The sequence below is a fragment of the Pteropus medius genome, unplaced genomic scaffold (assembly GCF_902729225.1).
Source record: "Pteropus medius unplaced genomic scaffold, Ma_sr-lr_union100, whole genome shotgun sequence".
Lineage (NCBI taxonomy): Eukaryota > Metazoa > Chordata > Mammalia > Chiroptera > Pteropodidae > Pteropus > Pteropus medius.
Window position 1 is genome coordinate 11,113,692 of NW_024350325.1, and position 12,970 is coordinate 11,126,661.

General features: G+C 39.9%; 1 long non-coding RNA gene and 1 pseudogene across 1 annotated transcript; one reads left to right on the top strand and one right to left on the bottom strand.

The window, feature by feature from the left end:
- Positions 1-4,965: 4,965 nt before the first annotated feature.
- LOC120583914 (uncharacterized) lies at positions 4,966-5,088 on the bottom strand (annotated as a pseudogene).
- Positions 5,089-5,364: 276 nt separating this feature from the next.
- On the top strand, positions 5,365-10,908 carry LOC120583813 (uncharacterized). Its single transcript, XR_005647873.1, has 4 exons — positions 5,365-5,471; positions 5,585-5,685; positions 6,137-6,174; positions 10,812-10,908. It is a non-coding gene; the product is annotated as an uncharacterized LOC120583813 (long non-coding RNA).
- The last annotated feature ends 2,062 nt before the right edge of the window (positions 10,909-12,970 follow it).

The window sequence follows — 12,970 nt, forward strand, 5'->3', positions numbered from 1 at the left end:
TAGACTAAAGGATGTGGGCCATTTCCAGGCCTGACCCATGAATGATCCTCCATGCCCTCTCTCCCTCTTCTACCTTCTTGGTGAAGACGAGCATGACCACCATGGAAGCCACAGGTTGAGATGGAAGAACCGCAAGGTAGAAGGCTTCTGGGTCTTCGACTCACTGCTTGGAGGAGAGCTGCTTCCTATCAGGAATATTCATTTCAGACTTTATGTGTTCAAGAAATAAACTTCTATCTTATTTGAGTTGATATACAATCTGGGGCTTATTTGTTATAGCAGTGAATGTTACCTTAACTGAAACAGTCCCTGAGAACTCTTAAGAAAAATGTCAGCAGTGCCACACAATGTAAAGGTCATGCACTTTGGAGCACAACAGAACTGAGTTGGAGTCATGGCTCTGGTACTTAACTGCTGGGTGGCCTCTGACAAGTTACTTTACTTTTCTGAGTCCCCACTGGGACAATGTCAGTGCAAACAAGTGGTAAGTCCTGAGCTACTTGGTCTATACACATTTTGGATTCAAGTGAGAATATTCTGTCTTAGGCTCATTCTCTGGGGAAGCTGGTATGGATCAGATAGGAAAACATTAGGAAATTCCTTCCTCCTTTCCCAGCCCTATCATGGTTGGTAGTTCAATACATCGCTGAAGGTTCTGCTTGGCTAAGGGCCCCAGAGAAGTTGAGAGTGAAAGTCATTCCTATGAGAAGTCAGAGTAGCTGCATTTGGCCTTGCATTAGTGTTCCTCAGAGTTTAATGTAACAGGAGCCATATTTGCAATTATTACTAAATAAAAGCATCACTTGGTTTTGCCCTGGAAAAAGAGGTGAAATATATATTTTTTAGTAGAGAAAGAGAGGGCTTTGCCAGCCACAATTTGCATGTGAACAGATCTGCTTGAAGCTGAAGAGCTATGATCTGAATATTACTGACCTAGACCAAAGGAAGCAAAATTCCTAGATGCATACACAGCCTTGTGCTCCCTAGGGGATGCCTGGTTAAGAGCCATTTTTGGCTTCTTCCTTTACTGACACTCAAGGGTAAATGATTCTTATTGGCCTAGCAGGTATGAAATACTTTCTCTTTTCAAGTCCTTGGGCATTTCCTCCTCTGGGGAGTCACTTGGGCTGTGATGTACCTAGAGGGTTCGATTAAGTGGCCCAGCAGGAAGGGACATCTGACTAGTGGGGAATTCACTTGTTCTATTGGGAAGGACTCAGACAGCTCAGAGAACTGACACTTTCAAATTTTAGAATGAGTTGATATTTTTAGAGATTGGTTAAACTGCTAAATGTCATGAAAAATATCCACTAATGGAAAGATTATGAATTAATTTATATCTCTTTTTGAATATTTAAATTATTTCCTGTTTGTAGGACCTGTTTTGATACTAAGTTAAATTCACAGGGAAATATCTTTATGGTCTTAGGACTGGATTTTCCAGACAATATTTCAATACTTCACTTTGAAAGTGCAGGCCGGCAAAGTGAGAACCTTCCTTACTTTGATTTTCATGTGCTTCTTACTTTGTAAAAATAGATGCTGAAATATAGTTCATCCAGTCTACTTGCATCAACCTATAACCATGAATAGAGAAGGATAGGAATTTAAATTCCTATTTTAATGACGAAAAAAATGAGAACACTTTTATTTAAAGACATTTATCTTTTGGGATAATGCGAATGTGTTTTTGTATTATTTGGTACAGTCCAACTGGAATTTTCCAAGAACTCAGGTTATCTAGGTCAATGGTAAAATTGCATAACATGGTAGAATGCTGCTGGATAATAAGATCTGTCTTATTTCTTTTGTATGTAAATAGATTGTTTACTCAAGAAAAGAGTTGTGGTCCACTTGGCTTTTTTCTTCTAGCTTTCTTAGGTCCCCAGATTGTAGGGGTAAAATTGATTTAGCAGTTCAAGAACCAAAACTGAGAGCAGTGACATGCATTTCTGACCAATGAGACACCTTTCAGCACCTAAAGGCCTGTAAGAGTAGACATGATTGTTGCCATGGTGCACTAATGATGTTGTTTGCCATAAAAAGGAATGCAAGGCTACTGAGTGTGTACAAGGTCAGCCTTAAATGGAAGATAATGGGCAGAGGTGCCCTGGAATCCTCACACTGAACTCACTTGATCATTGGCTTCCCGGTCCTCCCAAAGACCAAGAGAAATTACAGTGAATCTTTTTCTTAAACATTTTCTGTGTGAACATGTGTGCATTCACACATGTGCACCTGTGCATGTATGTTACAACATTATGGTTAGTCTTAGATGGTCAGGGAGTAGTATGAATGGCAAATCCAAGCTCATGGCTTGATAATTTTAGCCAACCCTTGCAATCATTAGCTACGTCAATGTCATGTTTTTTCTCTTTCCCCGTCTCTGTCCTGTCTCACACACACACACACACACACACACACACACACACACACACACACACACACACACACACACCCCTCTGGAGAAGCACAACAGCTCACCAAGGAAGAAGCAAAGCAGGTTACAACCTGCTGTTGCCCACTTACCTGCACCTTGTGAGCAGACCTTGACTGACTCTACTTTTTCTCGGGATAGCATGCAACATACACTTACTGGACCATTTCAGTGGACTTCAGGAATTCTAAAATCAGTAGCGTGCTTTCATCAGTAGCGTGCATCTCTCTGTAGAGCCCTGGCCTGAGTGAGTTTCCTGGGCCACTATTTCTGCCCTATACGCTCAGAGAGCCTGGCACCTGACAGGCCTGGAATAGGCTCCCTGACCCTATTTCTCTCCTTCTCTTGTATTTCTCTCCTTCTCTTCTACAGAGGCTGAAGAACAGAGAACAGCTTCTGGCCATCTGGTTTCTTTCAGTCCAAGGGCTTATGACAAGGTCCTTTCCAAGTGGAAATCTCTAAGGAGCATTTAAACTCAAACTTCTGCCATGCAGGGAAGGAAACTGCCATACCATGAATTTCTTACTGCAACCAACTTGACATTTTTCACAGTGAGCAGTGTGTTCTGTAGCCTCCTGACATGTCTAATTTGTGTTGCATTTTGAATATTCTTGAAAATGTCCCTATAATGAAAGGAAACCAATATGTGTCTAGGCAGAGTTTTGTCTTCATGTGCAAATCTTTCGCTGGCAGAAGTCACATTAATGATAATGAAATCTGAATGTTAAAACCCTTTCCTGCAGTGGCGGGGATTGTCTCCTCTGTGCTGAAAGACATTTTCTTCTCATAAGCCTCACTATCTTTATTAATATTAATAGTTATAATGAGAATTAAGGAGGGTGGCTGCTAGCAGAACCTAGAATTAATGGGAGGGGAGAAGATGAATGGTTGAGAAGTTAAAATTCACTGTGATAGTGAATAAATGCATCCTTCTAGGATGCTCATAAGAGTTGTTTTGTTCTAAATGAGATATATGGTGAATCACTGTCACCCTGCAATTGTTGTTGCTAATGGGGAACTTCTCACAGCTGGAACCATAGTTCAAGAAAGAATTTATCCTGTAATGGTTTTACATGTGGCGTGTGTGTGTGTGTGTGTGTGTGTGTGTGTGTGTGTGGTGTGAGGTGTGTGTGTGTTTACTACAGGGATCTATAGTCAACAGTCAGCTTAGTCAGGATTTATTCACCATGAGAAGGTTCGCTGCAAGGATCCATTGTTTAAAGTATATCCATAAGCATTTCATAATTTTAGTGTCTTAATGACTGTCTCACTTACCATAGAAAATATTTTAAAGGGAAATACAGTGAGAGAAGTAGGGGCGGACTCAGGAAAATTTTCTTTCATAGCAGAAGAGAAATTTTCATGCCGTGGGAAAGTCAATCAAGAGTGGTAGATGATCTGTCTCCTACTGATTCCATTCCCCCTGGAAGTTTCTCTAATTTTTGTTGCTCATTCATGCATTGAATGTCACTATGTCAAATCCCCCTACTGTTGTGACTCTGCGAAGGGTTGAGACACCTGTATGTTGTCCCCAGGCAGGCAATCTGCAAGGGCAATATGGGGGTGAGGATGCTAGGGCGAGTGCACAGTTACTAGAGAATTGCTGGTTTCCTATTCCTCCAAGCAACTACTGTGCCATGGAGATGACAGCTGGAAGCAGAAGTTACTCAAATGTGTTCCAAGCAGCTGGAGACCATGCTTCTAATACTTAGAGGATTTCTAACCAGGACTCGCTGGGATAAAGGAAAGGAGAGCATCTGGAGTTGAACTTCTGTGTCTCATTCTGGAGCTGCACACCAGCAGCAATGTGCTCACATCTCTCTTTCTCATTAGGACAGTGTCCTGGGAGCCTCAAGTCTGTGTGGTACAGGGAAAGTACCCCAATTTATAAGCTAGAAGATCCAGGTTTGAGCCCATGCACTGACGGCATAGTTGCAATATCAGTGATGTGCTATGCTGACAATAACACCTAGTGTGCTCTTATGACTCATGAACGAGGCTGCCATTTAAAGTGAAGGGAATGATGGATCCACTGGGAGAGCAAGGTCTGGAGAACTAAATTTTGTTTTCTGTGCCACACTTGAAGAGCAATAAAGACAAGTCAAAACATATTCAGAGGAAGATGTCTAAGATAAGGGAGGGGATGTGAAACTACATCACATCAGGAACTCACGAAGGAACTGAGGCCCCTGGCCTGAAGAAGTGATTTGGGGGAAGGTCTGATTGTATGAAAAGTTGTCACGAGGAAGAGGAATTAGATTCTCTTGGATGAGGGCCAAGGTGAGGTCTGGGATCCTGGCATCTATTACATAGAAATACATTTTAGTTGTCTGTAAGAAAGATTTTCCAATAGCTGCGAAAGTTCAAAGATACTTCAGATTGTTGTTTTTGGGGGTAATCATACCCAATTCTACAATTCTGTTTTAATATCATGGAATTTTTTTTTTTTTTAGATGAGGCAACCCTTGGTTGACCTCACAGATTGCAAGGACGTTGTCAACTTACAATCCCTTATTTTTAACTTTTTACTCCTACAGCACCTGGTCTTTCTAGGTGGTCTCCCATCTTAGTACTAAACCAGGCCCAATTCTGCTTATTTTCTTCTGAAATCAGACGGGATCAGGTTTGTTCAGGGTGGCATGGCCGTAGACATGTCATGGAAATTTTGAGGCAGTGTTGTAGTATATTGATACCATGGGCGTTTAAATATGCTTTTTAAGATAGAATCAAACCTTTTTGGCAATGGCAGAATATAACAAATGGTTTCATTTTTGCTATTAAACTTCCTGCTATTTTTGAATTAAGTGCATAATAGATGCCTTTGGTCCATTTTCTCATCCCCCTTGGCCTTCCACCAGGCCCCCCGCCCGCCGCCACACACACTCAGCTTCCTCCTAGGCTTGATCCACAGCTCTTCTCTGACTCAGGCCCCCATTCCTGACATCCTACTTGCCACTTGCACATTTCGATTCGCCTAAAGATGAGGAGATGATAACACTGAAGATCCGTGACAGAGCTCTGGCATGGAGCTGAGGTTAGAGCTAAAAATGCTAAAGAATTCATATCTTTATTTGTATTTTAGAGTGGTTGATATGTTCTGCTGTTAACAAAAAGCCTCAATTAAAATTTTATACTTTACACATCAAGATGTCTGCATGCCAAAATGGCCTCATCGAAATGTCGTTCTTACAGCTTGCTGGACACACACTAATCAAGTATATTACCCAAGGGATTTAAGCATCACAGAGGTGATTGAATATGGCTATTTTATTTTTTATTTGTTTTTCTTTACTAGTATATTTTGCTTATCTATTAAAATTTTTTTAATTTTTAATTACAAATTAGTTTCAGGTGTACAGCATAATGATTAGACATTTGCATAATTTACAAAGCAATTCTCCCTGATAAGTCTAGTACCTGTCCAATACCATACATAGTTATTACAAAATTACTGACTGTATTTCCTATGCTGTACTTCACATTCCCGTGACTATTTTGTAATGCCAATTTGTGTTTTTTAATTCTTTCATCTTTTTGACCCAGCCCTCTTATCCCCCTCCCATCTGGCAACCATCAGTTTGTTCTCCATATCCATGAGTTTGTTTCTGTTTTGTTTGTTCTATTTTTTTTTTTTTTAGATTGCACATATAAGCGAAATCATATGGTTTTGTCTTTCTCTTTCTGACTTGTTTCCCTTAGCATAATATCCTCAAGATCCATCCACCTTGTCTCAAATGGTAAGATTTCATTCTTTTTTATGGCTGGGTAATATTCCATTGTATATATGTACCATTTTTTCTTTATCCAGTCATCTATCAATGGACACCTAGGTTGCTTCCACATCTTAGTTATTGTAAATAATGCAGAAGTGAACATAGGGATGCATTTATCTTTTTGAATTATTGTTTTAGATTTCTTTGGATAGATACTCAGAAGTGAAATTGCTGGGTCATATGGTAGTTCTATTTTTCATTTTTTGATGAACCTCCATACTGTTTTCCATGGTGCCTATATCAATTTGCAATCCCATCAACAGTGCATGAAGTTTTCCTTTTCTCCGTATCCTTGTTAACATCTGTTGTTTGTTGATTTATTGATGATAACCATTCTGACAGGTGTGAAGTAATATCTCATTCTGATTTGGATTTGCATTTCCCTGATGATTAGTGATGTTAAGCATCTTTTTATAAGTTTATTGTCCATCCGTGTGTCCTCTTTGGAGAAATGTTTATTGGGGTCTCTGCCAATTTTTTAATCAGACTTTTTTTGTGTGTTAAGTTGTATGAGTTTCTTATATATTTTGGAAATTAATCCCTTATCGGATGTATCATTGTGAATATCTTCTCTCATTCAGGTTGTCTTTTTGTTTTGTTGATGTTTTCCTTTGCTATGCAAAAACTTCTCGGTTTGATGTAGTCTCATTGTTTATTTTTTCTTTTGTTTCCCTTGCCTGAGGAGACATATCCAAAAAAATATTACTAAGAGCAGTGTCAGAGAGTTTACTGCCTATGTTTTCTTCTAGGAGTTTTATAGTTTTAGGTCTTACATTTAAGTCTTTAATCTGTTTTGAGTTTATTTTTATATATAGTGTGAGAAAGTGGTCCAGTTTCATTTTTTTGCATGTATCTGTCCAGTTTTCCCAACATCATTTATTGAAGGGACTGTCCTTTTCTCATTGTACATTCTTGCCTCCTTTGTCATGGATTAACTGACCATATAGGCATGGATTTATTTCTGGGTTCTCTCTTCTGTTTCATTGATCCATGTATCTGTTTTAATGCCAAGACCATGATCTTTTGATTACTATAGACCTATAGTATAGTTTGATATTAGGTAGCATAATACTTTCAACTTTATTCTTCTTTCTCAAAACTCTTTAGGCTATTCATGGTCTTTTGTGGTTCCATATAAATTTTATGATTGTTTATTCTAGTTTTATGAAAAATGCCATTCGCATTTCGATAGGGATTTCATTGGATCTATACATTGATTGCTTTGGGTAATGTGGACATTTTAACAATGTTAATTCTTCCTATCTGAACATGGCTATTTTAAAGATATATGGTAATTCTAAAATTCTGTGCTCTAACACAATAGTTTCCAGATGCAGGTCCTTGGACCATGGTGGTCTAAGACAAAGTTTGCGCCAGTTATATTAAAAGGCAAAAAAAATAAGAGCAATGGATTTAGTTTTCTCTAGAGTTAAATTTATTCAGTTTTAAGGACTTACTATATTCAGAGATAAAGGTCTTTATTTTCTTTTTGTTGTAGTTATTATTCTTCTTTTGTTTTTAAATAATGGTGATAGTAGGTGATATTTAAAAATGTCAATGGACAAAATAAATATGCTTGTCTCACTATTACATTTTTTTTCTTTTACTGATATGTAAAATCTTAAATTCTGAGAACCTTGACTAAGTCACCTAATCTTTGGAGCCTCATTTATTTATTTTTGAAATGGGCATAGACTCATCTGTGTTCCTTATCAGCATAGTTCTAAGTTTCACATGGGCTAATGTTCTTTATAGACAAAAGTGCCTGAACATTGAATGGACAGCAATACTAATATTGGTAAAATCAGCTATTCTGTGAAAGGATGGTGGAGCAGAAGTAAACTGTCTCCTATTGCCCTACTTTTTCTTGACTAGCATGTCCTTTTCAATTTCCAGTAGTGCAAGTGAATGGGAGCCAGGAGAACTTGCTGTGTTCTTCCAGAATCAGTGAGTTGAAATTTCTGTCAGGGCAGCTGGAGGAAGACTGGTGTGCCCAGGGAAGCTAACACAGGCCCGTCTGTGGAACCTGGTATGGGCACAATGGAGGTAGGATGTGGAGTTTGGGGAAGAGGCCACATCACTGGTGGTGTGAAATGGACTGGTGTACAGCAGGTAAAGTGAATAAATCAAATCCATAAGTGTCATTGTATTACATGCAGCAAAGTATAGTGCTGCACGAACAAAAGCAAGTTACAGGGCAACACATAGAGAATGAAACAATTTGTGTGGATATTTAAAACACAATACAACTCACTACTTACTGTTACAAATATCTTAGTTTTTGGACATCTACACTGATGATTCAAGTAAAAGCTGAAGGACTAGAAGGACACACAGATTCACCATAATGGCCATATTTGGGGAAAGAGAAGAATGGAATTGGTGAGTGAGCAGTACAGAGGATATTTCAGTGGTATTTCAGTGCCTTTACAAAAAATAACTAAAGCAAATATAAAAATGAATGCATAAATTTCAGGTTATAAGTACATGGGATTTTATAACACATTCTTTGCTCTTTATTGAAGTTTATATATTTTTCTAAAATTCAAAAATATAACTACTAGAAAAAAAATCAGCTTCTAGATTTTGATCCTCTTGGTTTCAAATCTTGGTTTTTCCATTTGCCCTTAGCTATTTCGCCTTTTGGGGCCTTCATTTCCTCATCGATAAAATGAGGACCACACTTTGCTCAGTGCCTGATGCACAGTAAGCACACTGTACAGGCTGGCTATTATCATTAACGTTACAGATTAACTAGCCATTCTTTGAAGCCAGCTCCAGTGTTATTCCCACCTTTGCTAACCATTTCAGTTCGGTGCTACTATAATACCTTATTCTACCCTTCCTGGGATCCTACACACTGTCATCTTCTAATGAGGATGACTAAAGTTTATGGAATATTTACCATGTTCCAGCCACTCATCTAAGCATCTTGCATGCTTGTATATTATCTCATTTAGTTCTCTTGGGTTTAGTATCATATTTATTCCCATTTTACATTCTAGTTTACAATTACTTGTTAGTGTGTCTCTCCTAATAGGTGATGAATTTCTGGAGGCTAGGGATGGAGATTGATTGAGCTTTATATGACCTCTACTTGGCACAGTGCCTGAGAAAAATAGATTATGCAAGAAATTACTGAGTGAAGAATGAATGAATGAATAAAGTAGGCAAAGCTCATCTAGCCCCTTGGTCACTACTTGGCTAGAATATGAGATGGTTTGAGGGTCTTTTAGGGACTCATTGGTTTTACTTCATTGTCTAGAGTGCTGTCTCTGAAGGATCACAACAGAGAAGTGGGCAGATTTCTCCCCTTACAGGCAAAGCTTACTGACTATTATGTAAAAATGTGTGACATATGCTCCTTTCCAAAGCTCTTTGCCTAGCCAGCTCTTCCCGTTCTTTAGCTCTCAGCTTAAACACTCCTTCCACAGATGGCTTTCTTGATCCTCAAGCAGAAGTAGACCCCTGTCACATACCTTTACACAATCCTATTGTTTCCTGGCTTGTGTAACCGCTCTTAGATGGCTGTCTGTGGGGTTACTGCTTGCTTTCTGTCTCTCCCTCGAACCGCATGTGTCATGAGGGAAGGTTCTGTGTCCATTCTGTTCTTTGCTGTATCCCCAGTGCCTCTGCTGTATCAGGGACCTGGCAGGTGGCAGGAGATCACTGCATACTTGACGAATGAATGGAAGTCAGGAGAGGCTGAGAGTGGAAAGAAGTGGGTTATTGGAATTCAAGTCAGTATTCAAATTCACAGCTGCTACTGATAAGGACTGTGGCTATGTATTCCAACCAATATTCTGGGGGCTTTTGAACCTCTCTGTACCTTGGAGTTTGACATGGCTGATAAGTGACTGTTCTGGAAGAAATCTTAATCAGTGGGCAGAATCCTCCATGGCAGGCATCACTCCAGACACTTTTCACTGTTACAGTTGTTGGCAACTTACACTTGGAGTGAGTCAGGACAACCTGGGGGCATTTAAAATACAGATATTGCTCCTACACCTCTATATGAACCGATACATACCCTGAATCAGAACCCCTGGAGTGGAGCGCAAGAGGGCATCTGTATGATACAGCATATCCTTGGGTGACAGTCACTGTTGACTTCTTTCAGGTTACTCCCAGTCGATTTCCAATATTTTAAATTTATACTTAGGTAGTTCCTGACATACCTACCTTTCAGATAGAGAAAAAGATCAGGGTTTCAAGGGCAAAGAGAAATTTTTTTTTCTAGCACAGAAACATGGACTTTCTTTTTTCCTTTTAGTCTCATCCATCTCCGTTCTCTTTCTTGTTGTCATTGTTGAATCATTCTTAAGAGACAGATGGAGAAACCAGGCAATGGTAGACTTAGGACTCAGTCATGTCTAGAGGCTGTTGGGTAGCTTGTGGACTTGCAAATTTGGGAATGCAAACAGAAACTTGTGGTGTGTTTGGAGAAGGCTTATTATAAAATGGAGCCTTCAAAAGGCACTGTTATTAGTTTGCTAGTTTAATAGTCACATTTGTTTCTGCTCCCCCTTTTAAGTTTAAAGAAAGAATTCTGTCAAAACAACATGAAGTGTCACAGATGTAAACCTTCAAGTCTTTTTCAGCATGTGGCTCTCAAGATGATTGCAAAGGAACCTTTCCTCTCCATACTCCCATAAGAATCAGCTCTACATTTCCCCATGGCACTCCCAAGGAGGTGAGTCCGGTGTGGGGAGGGCCTCTGTCTCCTGCCCTCCTCACTGAGTAGACCCAGTGCCACCCCTTTTCATACCATAACCAGGGTCCAAGTTGCTTGCTCCATATCACTCAGTTGCACCATTGTAAGAACACTGTGGGTAGGTGTTCCAGCCAAACTTTTAACTTACGAGAACGCTTACGAGGTCTGAGAAGAGTAGTAACTTGTAGGCAGGGAGCAGACACAGGCCCTAATACCCGGTCTCCTGCACGTGTGAAGAACCCTGTACACTCCTTCTCCATCTTCCTTGGTGGTAGTAGCCCCGCTAGATCTGTGCAAGGGAGGCTTGCCATGGAGCTGATTTGGTTCCATGGGACTCTGGCATTTCTCTTGATAGATGTTCCTGTTCTCCACTTGAGACAGAGCCTTGACCGAAGCCATGATTAGACTTGAGTGGAGGTTCTTGAAATGAGAACGTGTTTCAAGATATTTGTTAACATCTGTAAGGGAGGAATAATTCATTCCTTCGCTACCTCTCTTAGATGATTAGCCACCTTTTTATTCCACTTGATGTTATGAAATTGCCATTTCTTAACTGCTTCACACATCACACATTTACTGAGGGCTTGCTGTGTGCCAGGCACTGGAGTGGGGCTATGGGGCAGCGGTATGGAAAGGCCAGAGATGGGGAGCAAAAGAGATCCTGTGAGGGGAGAAATGTCAGCTAAGTGTTGTTCTTTAGCTAGGACTCTCAGAGAAGGCCTCCCTGATGGGCCAAATGTACAGGGAACAGCTCTCTCCAAAGCTGGCAGGTGGGACCAGGCTTGAGTGGGAAAGAAGCAGAGGAGTCTTATGGATGGAGCAGGGTAAGGGGACAGAACCAGGACAAAGACTAGAAGAGGACTTTGGATTTCATTGCCACCAATGAAAGGGATGGAGAAGGGCAGAGAGCCTCTGGGGGGGGGAGGTATGGAGCTCTGATTTAGGTTCTTAAAGGATCATAGGGGGTGGGCAGTGACTCGCATTTAAGGTGGTAGTGTAGGAGCTGCTGGAAAATGGTCATATTTAGGAATTTTTTTGAAGGCAGAGCCAACAGCATTTGCTGATGCATTGAACATGAGGTAGAGAAGGAATGAATTGTTTGAAGGAATAATGCCATGTCTAGGATGTGCACATCTGGGAAGGTTTTGTGGCCATGGGCACTTCAGGAGGTTCAAATCCAGAAGGCTCCTGGCAGGAGATGAGCAATCAAGAATAAGTACCTTTTTTCTGAAGTTGCTACAATAGCTTCCTGGCTGGTCTCTACTCTGATATCTGAGTTATCTTTCTAAAGGAGGTTTAGCTATCTTCCTTTCCCCTAGACCAGCAGTATGTCCCCTTGCCTTTAGACCTAAGTCAAGGCCAGCCTAGTAGCATATAAAGCCTCAGCCTACCTTGTCAGCCAATCACCAGCCAGGTCCTCGCCTGCATTAACCTATGTTCTAGACACATCAGATCGCTCCTTTTTACCCCACTGCTCTGTGACATTATAATTCCACATCCCTGCCTGAGTTTATGCTTCTCACACTTCTCTACCTTTCAGGAGCCTTTGGAAGCCATTAAAGTTTTGCCTTCTCCAAGTTCACATCCCATATTTTTCACAATGGAATTATTTCTCTACTAAAACTTGATTTGGACATTGAGTTTTGTTCCCATTTAATTTTCCTCTGTTTTACAGTTACATATCTATAAATGTATATTATATATTTATATTTTCACATAGTATGTTTGGGATTATAGTCATATAGCAGTATAATATTACTTTTATTAGTATAATGTCTTCATTACTAGATTATGTACTTGTCAAAGATGAAACTGGATCTTACTCTGTATCTTAATCTAACACAGATTTTTATACCCTCAGTAAATGATCTGAATCGTATTAATGAGAAAAGTTAAAAAAAGGCTGAGAACAGTTCTGAAGTATCAAATATCCTCTGATTAAAGCTGTTGCTGGTATGAGGGAGTGACAGTAAAGTGCTTTTAAAAACCTGGAAATAGGATAGCTTTCTGTTTTAGATGCAGCTAGCTTTCTCCAAATAATCCAGT